Source organism: Salmo salar, chromosome ssa02 (genome assembly GCF_905237065.1).
Source record: "Salmo salar chromosome ssa02, Ssal_v3.1, whole genome shotgun sequence".
NCBI classification, from domain to species: domain Eukaryota; kingdom Metazoa; phylum Chordata; class Actinopteri; order Salmoniformes; family Salmonidae; genus Salmo; species Salmo salar.
In genome coordinates, this window is record NC_059443.1 from 80788240 (window position 1) to 80804696 (window position 16457).

The 16457-nt window shown below is 38.5% G+C and overlaps 1 protein-coding gene across 2 annotated transcripts in view; it reads left to right on the forward strand.

Annotated features, from left to right (window-relative positions):
- The window catches only part of LOC106592333 (zinc finger protein 135), a 92964-nt gene that overhangs the window by 63323 nt on the left and 13184 nt on the right, over window positions 1–16457 (forward strand). The window lies entirely within an intron of this gene.

Below are 16457 nucleotides of genomic sequence, written 5' to 3' on the forward strand. Positions count from 1 at the left end.
GGGGTTTTAGGCTGGGTTTCTGTACAGCACCTTGAGATATCAGCTGATGTATGAAGGGCTATATAAATAAATTTGATTTGATTTGATTTAGATAACTGTCCAGTTTGAGTGTGTTTTTGCAGCTTGTTCCCGTTGCAAGCTGCAGCGAACTGAAAAGAGGAGCGACCCAGGGATGTGTGCTTTGGGGACCTTTAACAGAATGTGACTGGCAGAATGGGTGTTGTATGTGGAGGATGAGGGCTGCAGTAGATATCTTATATAGGGGGAGTGAGGCCTTAGAGGGTTTTATAAATAAGCATTAAATCAGTGGGTCTTGCGTCGGGTTTACAGAGCAGTGTAGAGTGCAGTGAGGTGTCCAATAAGGAGCATTGGTGACAAATCTGATGGCCGAATAGTAAAGAACATCTTGTCGCTCAATGTATCGTATCATGACTATATCCAACCCAACTCCATGTGTTGCCACTATCATATATCCTACCATGACTGTATCCAACCCAACTCAATGTGTTTCCACTATCATGTATCCTACCATGACTATATCCAACCCAACTCCATGTGTTGCCACTATCATGTGTCCTACCATGACTATATCCAACCCAACTCCATTTGTTTCCACTATCATATATCCTACCATGATTATATCCAACCCTACTGCATTTGTTTCCACTATCATGTATCCTCCATGGCTGAAGCTTTGATCCAGTGGAAGAAGTATTGAGGAGCAGGGAGGTTAAAGGTCACTTCAGGATACAGCTGTTACTCTACACCATCCCTAGATAATCCAGTAATGAGAGAAAATGTATAGAATATGTAAAGACCTGCTAAATCAGTCCAAAAAAATACTTAACTCCGTTATAGTTTTTTTCTCAAATTTCGTTTTTCTCCGTTTAGTTTTTCCAGGTTTCTGATGTCCCTGTTTTTCTGTTTTTCTCTCTCAGATTCACACTGTTAATTAATAGAATAACAACAACATCGGATGTTGTAAACCTCATCAAGAGATCACTTTTGAAGTCTGAGAAAAATCTAAGAGCCTTGCTTGTTTAGTGGTGTCTCTGTAGCACACATGTGATTGCAGAGTTTGCTGAACAAATCACAACTGGATTGATGCTCATGATATTCTGCCAGGTAGGCATAGACTACTTTGTAGTTAACATTTAATTGACAAGGTTTTTGGGAAAGCTTTTCCATCAATCAGAAGATGGCTGTCATTAGCATCATCGCTAACAGCTAAACATAGTGGTAGACAAATGCACTCAGACAGGGGCATTTCTGGGCTGTTTCCTCTTCAGAAACTTTAAGGAAAATACAAATCACTTAGGCGAATTTAACGATGACTTACAGGTAGTGGGTTCAGAATAACTATGACAACAAATGAATACATATTATACCACCACCCAAAAGGCCACTTTAGAGACTGGAAGGGCACAAGGGAATGTGTTCTACACAGGTAGAGCCCTATCTGTCCATGAAGCCTTTTGCAAAGTGGGCACTGCTTCATGTGGCATCAGCAACACTCACCTAAATAGCCCATATGCCACTGGGTGGGAGAAGTTTTCATTGTTTTTGGGCATCATTATGTGAGGTGTTATTATGTGTTGTTAGTGATGAGCCTTGGTCAATTTAGCTAGGAATATGCCACCCTCTTTAATCTGTCACCTAATCCTGCCTAATGGGCAGGCAGCCCTGGAGGAAAGTATTGTCTGTAAGAAGTTTTAAAATAACTTCTCATGAAATTGTTATCCAGATTAACCTCTTAAGGACTCCTTCGAGATAAAATCACGTTAACGGGATTGGTTGGACAACAACCAGTGAGATAGTACGGCGCGAAATTAAAAAAATATATATCTCAAAATTAAAATTCAAGCATTATACGACATTTTAAAGATACTCTACTCGTTAATCCAACCACATTGTCCGATTTCAAAAAGGCTTTACGGTGAAAGTAAAACATTAGATTATTTTAGGATAGCACCTTAGCAAAAAAACTTTAAAAAACAGCCATTTTCCAAGCTCGGATAGCCGTCACAAAACCAGATATACAGCTAAAATTAAGCACTAACCTTTGACAATCTTCATCAGATGACACTCCTAGGACATCATGTTAGAAAATACATGCATTTTTTGTTCGATCAAGTTCATATTTATATCCAAAAAACCCATTTTACATTGGCGCGTGACGTTCAGAAAATGTTTTCTCCCCATAACATCCGGTGAATGGGAACATCAATTTACAGAAGTACTCATCATAACGCTAGCATCCCACCTCAACAACAGCCAGTGAAAGTGCAGGGCGTCAAATTCAAAACAATAGAAATCCCATAATTAACATTCCTCAAACATACAAGTATTATACACCATTTTAAAGATAAACTTCTTGTAAATGCAACCACAGTGTCCAATTTCAAAAAGGCTTTACTGCGAAAGCACACCATGCGATTATGTTAGGTCACAGGAAACCATACAGCCATTTTCCAGCCAACTAGAGGGCTCACAAAAGTCAGAAATAGCGATTAAATGTTCAGAAATGCATTGTCTCAAACAAACATCCGGTGAAAGTGCAGAGAGCCACATCAAATTACAGAAATACTCATCATAAACATTGATCTAAGATACAAGTGTTTAACATACATTTAAAGATAAACTTCTCCTTAATGCAACCTCTGTGTCAGATTTCAAAAAGGCTTTACGGCGAAAGCACACTTTGCGATTATGTTAGGTCTGCTCCTAGCCACAGAAAAACATGAGAAAATACATTCTGGAGAAAAGCTGTACCACTGTTGCCAGTGTGGAAAGTTTTTCCCACTTATGTAAACTGAAAACACTTGAGCGAATACACACAGGGGAGTTGCCTTATCACTGCTCCCAGTGTGCGAAGCCTTTTACCCATTTAGGAATCCTGAAAGAACGCATGAGACTGCACACGGGAGAAGCCTTACAACTGCTCCTGGTGTTCAAAGCGTTTTAAGCATTTAGGAAACATGAAAGCTCATGAGCGAATACACACGGGAGAAGCTTTACCACTGCTCTGACTGTAGGAAGACATATTACTCATCAGTCACTTAAACATCATGTGCGAATCCACACAGGAGAGAATAATTACTTCTAGTGTGTATATTGATATTTCACATCACGTTGACTTACAATTAGTCATGGTATTATAATGTTGACTGAGAATGTCTTGTTTATGCCATATGAAATTGAATTGTACACAGTATACTCAAACATTTGTTTTTATTAGGAAACATTAATTGATTATTGAGTATGTTAGTTTGAATATAGATTAAATCAGATTCCATGTGTTTAAATGGTCCTCTGTTAAACTCTGACACTGTGTTTGTCTTTATATGGGTGTCTTTCCTCCAGCACTACAGATAATACAGTGATATTTGGATGTGATGCATTTGTTCCATTGTTTACATTTGCATTGTTGGCCCACTGATGATTTAATGAAATGAAAATGTTCAGACTCTGTAATGGAAAATGTTAATTGTATGTGTCCACATAACTGAGTATGTGACTAACCTTGTGAAACTGACCTATTATAATCTCCTGTTCTTGGGAGTATCATCCTGCGTTGCAAACTAGCTGCACCTGTGCCCTTGTATGAATAAAGTCCCTCCCAGGAACAGGAAACTATAAAGATATGTGCTCATCACCCAATGCTTCAGGAATTCAGACTGTCTACACTGCGCTGTGTATCTCTGTTATTCTCTCTGAGCTCAGAAATAAAGAATCTTGGTTTGACTTGGACTCCAGCAGATCCTTATTTTATAATATCCACCACAACTAGCCCACGGATTGCTGTTTCATCATTGTCTCAATGAAGAGTTCCTCGTTCCACATCCCTGGGGTTATTTACAAGCCTTCCACTGGTTGAATAATATTGTTGTCTCCACATCATTTCAACAAAACAAATCCATGTGATGATGTTAGATCAATGTGAAAAATGGATTCGATTTGTAAAAATCCATCAAGATCAGGTATTTTCATGTTGAATTCACTTTAGTTGACGACTGAAAGAAATGTTAATAGAATCTAGATGTTGACCTGACCTCTGTGCCCAGTGGGCTGGTTTGAATAAATGGCTTCCGGGCATTGTGTGAAGAGGCAGTGTAGCTTGGCTGGGTCGTGTTTCGGCTCTGGACTTTCGCCTCTCCCGAGTCCGTACGTGAGATGCAGCGATGGGACAAGACTGTAACTACCAAAATAAACTTTTGCTGTTAGATTCCCATGTACCGAATAAAAAATAGAAGTTAAATGGATTTCCATCACATGTTCAACTCTACTGATGGTTTTAAAAACTGTTGCGTGAAATAGCAAACGTCCTCTTGTCCCATGTACTGTAGCCAACAGCTCACAGATACAGTGCTGGTAGGCTACCTACATGATGAGATTATTATGGATAAGAGCGATATTATTTTATTTGTCAAATGGCAACCAAGCATCAATCATCATGTCACCAGAATAAGACCAACACTATGTATTGGAAAGGAGCATCAAGCTCATCACGTGCAGTTTCACCACCCTGTGAAGTTCATAACTTATTTCATCTGTAGCCTAATAAACTACATGGGTTCCCAAGTCATAGTGGGAGAACCACACAACATATCATCGCATGACTCCAAGTTAACTTCAATATGATGGTTATTATATAAATATTTGTGCATTAAGGCGTTTGCACCACCATTTCTCACTTGATACATTTTTACTGACACAAAACAATCCCACCATGTACAACGAATGAACAAATCGTCTGTCCACATTTATGAAAGTGTACAGTCGTGGCCAAAAGTTTTGAGAATGACACAAATATTAATTTTCACAAAGTCTGCTGCCTCAGTTTGTATGATGGCTATTTGCATATACTCCAGAATGTTATGAAGAGTGATCAGATGAATTTCAATTAATTGCAACGTCCCTCTTTGCCATGCAAATGAACTGTATCCCAAAAAAAACACAGCATTTCAGCCCTGCCACAAAAGGACCAGCTGACATCATGTTAACACAGGTGTGAGTGTTGATGAGGACAAGGCTGGAGATCACACTGTCATGCTGATTGAGTTCGAATAACAGACTGGAAGCTTCAAAAGGAGGGTGGTGCTTGGAATCGTTGTTCTTCCTCTGTCAACCATGGTTACCTGCAAGGAAACACGTGCCGTCATCATTGCTTTGCACAAAAAGGGCTTCACAGGCAAGGATATTGCTGCCAGTAAGATTGCACCTAAATCAACCATTTATCGGATCATCAAGAACCTCAAGGCGAGCAGTTCAATTGTTGTGAAGAAGGCTTCAGGGCGCCCAAGAAAGTCCAGCAAGCGCCAGGACCATCTCCTAAAGTTGATTCGGAGCACCATCAGTACAGAGCGTGCTCAGAAATGGCAGCAGGCCGGTGTGAGTGCATCTGCACGCACAGTGAGGCGAAGACTTGAAGGATGGCCTGGTGTCAAGAAGGGCAGCAAAGAAGCCACTTCTCTCCAGGAAAAACATCAGACAGACTGATATTCTGCAAAAGGTACAGGGATTGGACTGCTGAGAACTGGGGTAAAGTCATTTTCTGTTATGAATAAAGAATGGTACCAACACATCCTCCGAGAGCAACTTCTCCCAACCATCCAGGAACAGTTTGGTGACGAACAATGCCTTTTCCAGCATGATGGAGCACATTGATATTTTGGGTCCATGGCCAGGAAACTCCCCAGACCTTAATCCCATTGAGAACTTGTGGTCAATCCTCAAGCGGCGGGTGGACAAACAAAAACCCACAAATTCTGACAAACTCCAAGCATTGATTATGAAAGAATGGGCTGCCATCAGACAGAATGTGGCTCTGAAGTTAATTGACAGTATGCCAGGGCGGATTGCAGAGGTCTTGAAAAAGAAGGGTCAACACTGCAAATATTGACTCTTTGCATCAACTTCATGTAATTGTCAATAAAAGCCTTTGACACTTGTGAAATGCTTGTAATAATACTTCAGTATTCCATAGTAACATCTGACAGAATTATCTAAAGACACTGAAGCAGCAAACTTTGTGAAAATGAATATTTGTGTCATTCTCAAAACTCTTGGCCATGAGTGTACAGGCATATCCTGTTTCCATCAGCCCGGTCATTACTTTTGAAATGGTTGGATCAATATCCACCTTCATGATATGGATGAAGCCTGATTTGGAATGTCTGAGTAGTTCTATCTGATGTCATAATACACCCCTCTGATAGTGATACATTTGCTCCATTGTTTCCATTTCAGTTGGTTTCCCACTCTGATGATTTATATCTGACAGAGGGGCTTTAAAGGAATAGTATGGTGACATCTTAGTGTTGCTTGAAGTATATAGGAGTATTAATCATAAACTCCTGTACCAACAATACACTGCAGCTTTGATGTCAAGAAGAGAATGGGCTGATGGGTGGTGGTGCTACTCTATAGGTAAGGCTGTCCAACACACAGTAGGTTGATCAGTAGCCAGTTAGCTAGCTGCTACAGTCCAATATGAATGTTCAATACACACAGTAGGTTGATCAGTAGCCAGTTAGCTAGCTGCTACAGTCCAATATGAATGTTCAATACACACAATAGGTTAATCAGTAGCCAGTTAGCTAGCTGCCAAGTGTTAACACAGCTAGCTAACACAGCCAGCTAACACAGCTAGCTAACAACAAAGTCAAAATGTCCTCCAGGCCTGGTGGTGGCAGCAGTACACTACAACCATTGTTTACCGGAGCGTCCTGAGGGGAAAATAATTAGACTGTATATAGGGAAAATAATTTGGATGTATAAAGCTTGATTAAACACGTTTGCTTCCAAAGTTTTTATGTGAATCAAGTCATATACAAAAATCACGACCAATGTGATGGAAACAGGTTTTCAGAAGACAGGTGGGTTTTAACTTTTTACCTGGTCTTTGCTCCTTTCATATTTCTTTTGATCCTGACAAACTCCCCAGTCCCTGCCGGTGACAAGCATACCCATAACATGATGCTGCCACCACAATACTTATCTCCAGATCATCAGACTGTTAAATAGTCACCTCTAGCCAGCCTCCGCCCAGTACCCTGCCCTGAACTTTAGACACTGTTATAAACCGTCTACCACCCAGAACACCCTGTATTCTAGTCAAGGCTCATCCTATATAACTACTGCTGTACACACCTTTTGTATTAGTTTCCGGTCTATAATGTCTATACACACCATCATATACATTGTAAATAAACTGTATATAATTATATTCCGGACTCTGTCATTGCTCGGTCTACTATTTCTCAATATTTCTTCATCCTTCAAATAAATTGTGGGGATTTGCATGTATTGTTTTGTATTGTTAGATATTACTGCACTGTTTCACTACACCTACGATAACATCTGAGAAATATGTGTATGAGACCAATAACATTTACTATAAAAATGATAGTTTTCTTAGTTTACCATACTTAATTACCAATCAACAATCCCAGCATGAACAGCAGCCTCGGAACAAATTCTTATTTACAATGACAGCATGGCAAAATGCCTCCTGTGGGGCAGTATACACAAATCTGGTTATTTTGAAAATAGTTGTTAGCAAGAATAAACAATGTAATTAACATTTTCCCAAACTAGTCATCAGATGATCCTTTTTTTTCATTGTTTTTTTATTTTATTTGTTTTATTAACAAATATCAACAAAGAGGAATAGTCACATGCTAACAAGCATACATACAAACTATTTACATTCCCAGGAATCCTAAACAAACAAATCAAATTCATTAATAATACAACAAGTTTTAATTGCCTTTTTGTTTTTCATTTTAGTTAAAGTAGTGCCATATTGTTTAAATTCATTTATAAAGTGAAAAAAGTGAGGTTTTGAATTAGACCATTTGCGAATATGAAATGTACCTAATATTATTAGCAGTTGAATTAAATATACTACATCTTTATCAATGTCAGAATTTCGGAAATAAATCATTACATAGTACAACCGGTACTGTTTTTTTGTAGCAAAATTCTGTATGTCAATTCAAAAATGTCTACCATAAATACAGGCAAAAAACAAATGCTAAATGATCTCCTTCTCCATTCCACAGAAATCACGTTTAAAGTCACTATTCAGCTTGAATTCCAAATACTGTTCTGGTTCTTAACATACTTCAGAATCCAATTTATTTTTAAATTATTATTTAGAGTATTGAAATCTAAAACATCAAGACCTCCTTATTCTTGGGTATTAGTGAAAATATCTTTCCGTAGATAGTGAGGCTTGTTCCTCCAAATAAAATGATAAAGAATATTATCTAAGTCCTTTACAGTTTTAGGGGCTATTTCAAGTGATAACGAGACAAACCAATCTGGATAACCCTTCAGCTTTGGCCAATAAAACCCGACCATATAAGGAAATATCTCTTATCAACCAGAGGTTCAATATCTTCTTTGTTTTCTCAATAATGGGGTTAAAGTTTAAATCACTCCTTTGTTTTTCATCCTTGCATATAACAATTCCAAGATAAGTAACCTTATCTTGGAATTGGGATACCATATACCTCCTGTAAAACACAATCCTTGAGTGGAAATAAGACTCTTATTGATATTAATTTTCAAACCCGAAACTTAGGAAAAGTCTTCAATACAGGAAACTGCTTTAGAAACCTCATTCCTGTCTCTCAAAAATATGCTGGTATCATCGGCCAGTTGAAAGTTTAAATTCATTGCCAAGTGCTGAAACAACTTGAAAATTCCCTTTCTTGATATGAAGAGCCATAAGTAACCAATAAAAATTAAAATTGACTAATTGGGCAGCCCTGCCTAATGCCACGCCAATATCAAATCTTTGGGATGTCCCGTGAGCTAATTTTACAGAGCTAGTACAACCACTATATAAAGTTTGGACTGGTTTCAAAAAAAAGTCACCAAACCCCCAAAAAACGTATTGCTTTGAACATAAACTCATGTTCTACAGTGTCAAAAGCTTTATAAAAATCAACAAACATAAGAAAGCTATCATCAAGGATGAGGTCATTATAGTCAATCATATCTAAGATCAACCTGATGTTATTACTAATGTGTCGACCATGCATGAAACCAGATTGTTCTTCATCAATTATATGATGCAAGCCTTGTTTCAACCTCTTAGCTAATACGAGGGAAAATCATTTCATTTTTACATTACATTTTAGTCATTTAGCAGACGCTCTTATCCAGAGCGACTTACAGTAGTGAATGCATACATTTCATACAATTTCATACATTTTTTTTTTCGCTGGCCCCCCGTGGGAATCGAACCCACAACCCTGGCGTTGCAAACACCATGCTCTACCAACTGAGCTACAGGCTAATGGGTCTCCAGTTGTCTATAGAAAACGTATCCTTATTAGGTTTGGGAATTAAAGTAATTACACCTTGCTTTAAGGAAGCCGGTAACTCCCCTTTTTCTATTGATTCTTATAACATAACAAAAATGAAAGGAATCAATTTATCATTGAATGCTTTACAAAACTCGCTTATTAAACCATTATTTCCAGGGGACCTATTGTCCTTAAGGCTTTTAATAGCATTTTCCTCATAGATACAGTCTAACTGCATTTGCAATGATGATGATAGCTCCAGTAATTCCTGATTAGTTAGTTCAGTTTTTTTTGTATAATCCATTATTCCCTTTATGATGTCATATTCTTTCTCTCTCTTCGCATGAGCAATTTTGGCACTCTTACCCTTACAATACAAAAATAAAGATTTCCTTTTCAAAATATTACGGATTCCCCTGGCATTAATAAAAAAAACAGAAATTGACATTTACTATCACAGTCACTATATGAATAATAGTAAACTTGTATACGTTCACATGAAGCGGGTTCTCACAAAAAGAAACGTTTTTACTAGTTGCAAATAAAAACAGTCCTTTGCAAGTGGTTGACCTAAATAATATATATAATTAGTTTTATAATTAGTTTTATACAATTGCAAATAACATGGTGCCATAGATTGGTAAAACGAATAGCCATCAAGGTTACATGAAGTGTCAGTGTGAATTTCTCTGCCATAAATAAAATATATCTAAAAGAAAGCTTGGCTCACACAAACAAGGCTCTTTCCTCAAGAAATATAAGTGTTATCAGATGCAAATAAAACTCAGTCCTGCACAACTCACTTGATAAATCCAGCAGTCAACAAGCTAGGCGTCAGCGTGAATTTCCCTTCCATTAACAAAAGCCTTGGCTCCCGCAAAGTATGCACTTTTCCCGTCCTTCCTTGCTCTCTCAATCATCGACCACAGACGATTCCGAGCTTATTTGTCAAATGCTGTTAGATCCTCCTTGAACCTCAGGTTGTTGTTCTTTAAATAGTCATTTTTGCACTTTTCCATGTCATATCCCTCGCTGTCCTGGAGATGAATCTCATGATCACTGGTCGTGGTGGTGTGACAGGTTAAAGGAAATACTCATAGCCTGTTATACATTAAAAAGTATTAGTAAGTTCATAGTATGTGAGGATCTTAAAACATCTAAGGTTAAAAAGATCATGCATTCTGTATTAGTTGATAGAGATGGATAACATTCATATAATTGTGTTAAAAAGTTAAAATCCATGAAGCGTACAAAGGGTAAGAATTGTAAAAGGAATGTGTAAACGTTATATTGATTACTTTATTTTGTGGTGCCAAATTGAAGGGGAAAAGTGTTAATCTGTGATCTACTAAATGCTCTTAATCTATGAGCCTGAGATCGATTGCTCTGGTCTCCACCCAAGTTCGTGGGGAAATCGCGGTCTTTTGCTTATTGCAGTAAAAGTTCTCAGTGAGGGAACAATACTGTATCACACTCGTAATTATTTCTCCCCTTTTTCAGGTACGTTATTGATGATAAAACAGAGTCATTTAAATGTAATAACTCGCTAACATGTCAAGAGTGTTTAAGGTGTGTCTTAGTAACATCTCGATGAAGTTAGAGTTAAGTTTGCTGAGAGTAATATGAGCCCTCCTCGGTTGCAGCGAAGGCTAGCTTCGTACTGAGTAGCTGCCATTTTATGTCGATCGTGAATGAACATGTGCGTTGTTAATAAGATATTTTGCGGTGTTATTTGTATAATGGTTTTTCAAACACTTTATTGACTGTTGATAAATGGAGTTATGGTTTACTGAGTTAAAGCTTTGTGCTTGACAGTTATATTGAAATTAGTATATGTTTCAGTGGATTACAGTGTATACTGTTGTGACTTGAATAAGCCTTGTTCCCTACAACACTAGCTCTTTCCTGTAGATCTGTTGTTTTGTAAAATGTGTTACTTTTTTAAAATGATTGCAGTAAAAGTTCTCAGTGAGGAAACAATACTGTATCACACTCGTGATTATTTCTCCCCTTTTTCAGGGGCGTAACAGTGGCTGGTTGTTTTCCCCATCTCTCAGCCTATCCAGGCGGTGCACTACATCCAGAGAACCTGCAACAACATTTCACTCCTCCTCCGGGACTATTGCCCTGCAAATGTCCTTAACTCTTGCTTTGATGTTCTCGTCAGATTTTTCTGTTATTCCATAAATTCGAAGATTCCATCTCTGACCATACCGGTCATTCTCGCTTACCTTTGACTCCATTTCAGGGAGTTTCCTCTCCTGCTTTGTGACCTGAATTTTCAATGTTGCGTTCTGCTGCTTCAGAGGTTATACTTCCTCAGCATTGAAATCAATCTCTGTCTTCAGGTTAACGAAGCTGATAGTGTTCTTTTTCACCAAATCCATGATGTCATCTGAGATCTCTTTGATTTTAGCCGTGAGGATGGGGACGGTGTTGTCCTGTAACTGGCTCAGTGATGGTTCACTTCTCAGCTGCTTTGGATGTTGCTCCTTGGTTGGGGTATTCGGGTATGAATACATTCACCCCACTTTTTTTTACACTGCAAGCATATGAGTGAGTTTCAGCAATGCCTGTTTTCTCCTTGGAAGTTTAAACATCCATTATCTCAGCAACAGTTTGGTTATGTCCTGATTCCATGCTACTAGCTATGAACACATTAGCTAGCTAACATAACTAAACACACTGTGTTGTATGGTTAGATATAATTTTTATGTGAGAACTAACTGCAACTGCAGCCTAAAACTATAAACTTTGTGAGAAAACCCTAAAATTGCTCAACTCCTCAAGCAGATTATTATTTGTTTACCTTAATGTTTAAATCTTTTTTTATTAACAAATCAATACAGGAAGTACATGTGGGAACACAAGTATCTATAAATAATATACAAAGGACAATTGGGCTAGGGGAGGGGCTGGGGTGTGCCTAGGGGGTACAATATCACATTACACAAGGACCTTAATGGACATGCATACACTTATTTTTCTAACAGATTTGTTAGTAGAGTATTTAATTGTCTTACCTTAAAATACAGTTCAATTTATTTTTGTAAGAAAATGTGGTGTTTTAGGAAAACTGTTGTAATGAACACATGAGTCTGGTGGGCTGAATTTTCTGGACTTTACTACCTTAAATAATACTTTTAAAATCAATTGGATAAAACAATTCCTAAGAAGACCCACTTCTATGTGGAATTTTACTCCTCATCATGTCTTCTCTACTTTTGCTGGCCGTAACTTCATGTTGTTTTGTAATTATAATATTGACAAAGTTCCAGTTTAACTTTCTGCTTTTAATCGGCAGGTTTTCTTGTCATGGTCCTTCATTTATAAGCATAATTTTTCTCCACACAGATTATATATGGAATAATAACACTACCAAGCAATGCAAGTAGATATTTGGAATTAACCCAAAATAAGTTTTTGATCAAGAATTTATTAAGAAAACCAGTAGTCATGATCAGACTATGCTTCCTATTCAGGCATCATATAATGCACAGCCACATGCAAATACATCAACTCCACCAAAAAAACGTTTAAAACTTTAACATGACTACTGGTGATGTCATTATTTTCGTCACCATCCATCAATGGTTAGATTGCATTATTTTTCTTTGTACATGGTGTGCCCGCCTCCTGAGTCTGACTAGAAGTCCACTCCGAATACCTCTTCTCTACCGTCGGCGACGAGCCCTGGGGGTACGAACAAAGGATCCAATTCTGGAAAGTCGTATTCTTGGTCGTAATGCTGGTGAGTTACCGCCGCTCTGATATCCAAATGTTATTTCCGGCTGTATGTAATAACACAACAAACGTTCTGGGCTAATAATGTAAGAAATAACAAAGACAAAAACAAAACAAGTTGCTTAGGAGCTAGAAGCAGAGTTTAGAATATGTCTCTTGGGAATATTGAAATGTGGCACATACAGTGCATTGGGAAAGTATTCAGATCCCTTGACCTTTTACCTTACAGCCTTATTCTAAAATGGATTCAATCGTTTTTCCCCCCTCATCAATCTACACACAATCCGCCTTAATGACAAAGCGAAAACAGGTTTGTAGAATTGTTTTTCAATTTTTGTGGTGTTGTGAACAATTATAAATGTACACTGACACGTCGCGACCCACCATTAACAGGGTCGCGATCTACCATTAACACGACCCATACTTTAAGGAAGGCGGTTGTAGGGTCATACCCAAGACTCGATGTTGTAATCGCTGCCAAAGGTGCTTCAACAAAGTACTGAGTAAAGGGTCTGAATACTTATGTAAATGTGATATTTCAGTTTTTTTTAAGTTAACCTGTTTTTGCTTCGTCATCATTGGGTATTGTGTAGATTGACGATAAAAAAAAAAAGGGTTGAATCAATTTTAGAATAAAATTCACATAACAAAATGTGGAAAAAGTCAAGGGGCCTGAATACTTTCACGAAGGCACTGTATTTGCACCCTCTCAGTGAACTAATCCATGGCAGAGGCCTAGACTAAAATCCAATTAATCATTTTTCCTCAAATTTGGTCGCAGGCTCCATATGGAGGGTGTGATGAAATTACAGAGCCTCCAGAGGCCAAATCGAGCTCCGTACTGCACCGCTACGCGCCTCCCAAATGTTGTAATAATGTGGATGGCTCTGTATAGCTTCGCATTGACATGATTGGTCAATGCGGCAACTTCAGGAGAGTAATGGCACAAATACCTATATAGAACATACAAAAATGCTATGCTAATAAAAAGTACAAGTTCACACACTCCCAGGAATGTAATAAATGATGGATCATTAGCATCCCTACATAAATATCAACAAACACAGAAGTGAAATATTTAAGGGCCAAGTTAGCAGCCCACAGTGATCTGACGTCAGTGTTGTGAACAACACCAGAAACCACAAAGTTAAAAAACAACACTATTTCCACACTTTAGAATGACAGTATTTGGAAGACCCTCAGTCCTCTACACAATATTCTGCTGCTGATGCCATGTCCCATAGCGGTCTCTTTCTGCTGTAAAGCAGAGGGTAACAGAACAAGTCGTGCAGGTGACGGGGGATTTCTGGTGACAAAGAACACAACGACGCCTCCCTACTGTGCTCTTTTTGCCCCGAGGCACATTCATGTCTGCAGATATGAATTTGGGCATGTGGACACCACTGGTGGCAGGAGCAGAAGGGACAGAGGTAGAGGGGACAGAAGGTGATGCAGTGGACTTGCTGTAGCTAGCAAGCTCCAGGATGAGCAGCTCTCTGAAGGCTAGCTGTCTCATGGAGGTCTGTCCAGAGCTCTTAGCCATTTCCTTCTGGAGGACGAATGCATTCACCACAGCAATGTTGATGAAGTGATAGAACAATGTCCTGTACCATTTCATTGTCTTGTGGAGAACACTGTTGTAGCCTATCAGAGCGTCTGACAGGTCCACACCTCCCATGCTCTTGTTGTAGTCCTTCTCCCCAGAGGATCCACGATAGTCTTGTCTCTCTCCTGTGTGAACGAGAACATCAAATGCTTAGCAGGACAGGAAAATGGTCCAATTCACGCACTAATCAAGAGAACATCCCTGGTAATCATTACTGCCTCCGATCTGGCGGACTCACTAAACACACGTTTCAATTGTAGATTGTCTGAGAGTTGGAGTGTGTCCCTGGCTATCCGTAAATAAAATAAACAAGAAAATGGCCCCATCTGGTTTGCTTAATATAAGGAATTTGAAATGATTTATACTTAAGTACATTTTAGACTTTTTTTACTTTTAATTTTCTATTAAGTTATCTTTACTTTTACTCAAGTATGACAATTGCGTACTTTTCCCACCACTGTGATGCAAATGTTAAAGGGCCGTTCCACAAAATGGGTGAATTTTTTGTCCCTTTGATATTTTAAGTAGAAATGATGCACTGTATATTATATTTTAAAAGCCTGTTATATTAGATTAAGTGCTCTTTTAATATAGACCACATGGAAAATTCAATAAATCAAATTTTGAAGTCCCAAAAACATATGTACCAATGGCAGATTGCCCCTTAAACAATTCCTACAGTACTGAACAACATATTAAAGTGCAGAACTTCAGTATAATGCCCCTTTAATACAACACATTAGTTCAACAACTACATAGTTTGTGTCCCTGTTTTTAAGACAGTACTCACTGGTGGTAATCGGATCTTCAGTCTCATTTTTCACTCCCAAAACGTCCTCATCCTCTTTTGAGATATCCTCCTCTTTTACTCCAAAAGGTTCTTCTTCCTCTTTCAATTTTACGACATTTTCCTCCTTTTTGATTCTGAAAGCTTCTACCTCTTTTTCCACTTTGACAACCTCTTTCCCATATTCCTCTTTCACTGTAATATCATCCTCTTGTTTCAATGTGATAGCCTCCTTTTTCATGTAACACATTTGCTAATTTAACAAGCAAATTACGTTTAAATGAACCAGTAGATAGGTAAATAGAATTATGTTCAAAACACTAAGAGTAATATACACAAGATTGGTCTAAAGAGCTTCAGTGTTTCGGTTTTATGTTCGCTCGCAAACCACCACATTGGTTAAATCAGAAGCCTTTTGTCGCTGTTGAAGAAGCCTCCTGTCCCGTCCACTAGATTATACGTCACGCAAGAAGCATCACCTGAAAACCATCTGCTGACTGGAGTGGGTAACACAAATTGGACAAATATGAATTACAATGTTCAGTCTGGCAAGCAATGTCATAAGAAGTCATTTAAAAAATAACCAGATGTTATCTTCTCTTACTTCTTACAGCCAATACTTTCCTCCAGGATTGGCCTGCCTATTGGGTTCGATTAGGTGACAGATTGAAGATGGTGGCATATTCTGAGCTAAATTGACCAAGGCTCATCGCTAACAACACACAACACTTCATATAATGCTGCCCAAATACAATGAAAACTTCTCTCACCCAGTGGCATATGTGCTATTTAGATGAGTGTTGGTTTCTCCCATCTCCACAGAGGAACTCTAGAGCTCTGTCAGAGTGACCATCAGGTTCTTGGTTCACCTCCCTGACCAAGGCCCTTCTCCCCCGATTGCTCAGTTTTGCCAGGTGGCCAGCTCTAGGAAGAGTCTTGGTGGTTCCAAACTTTTCCATTTAAGAACGATGGAAGCCACTGTGTTCTTTGGGAACTTCAA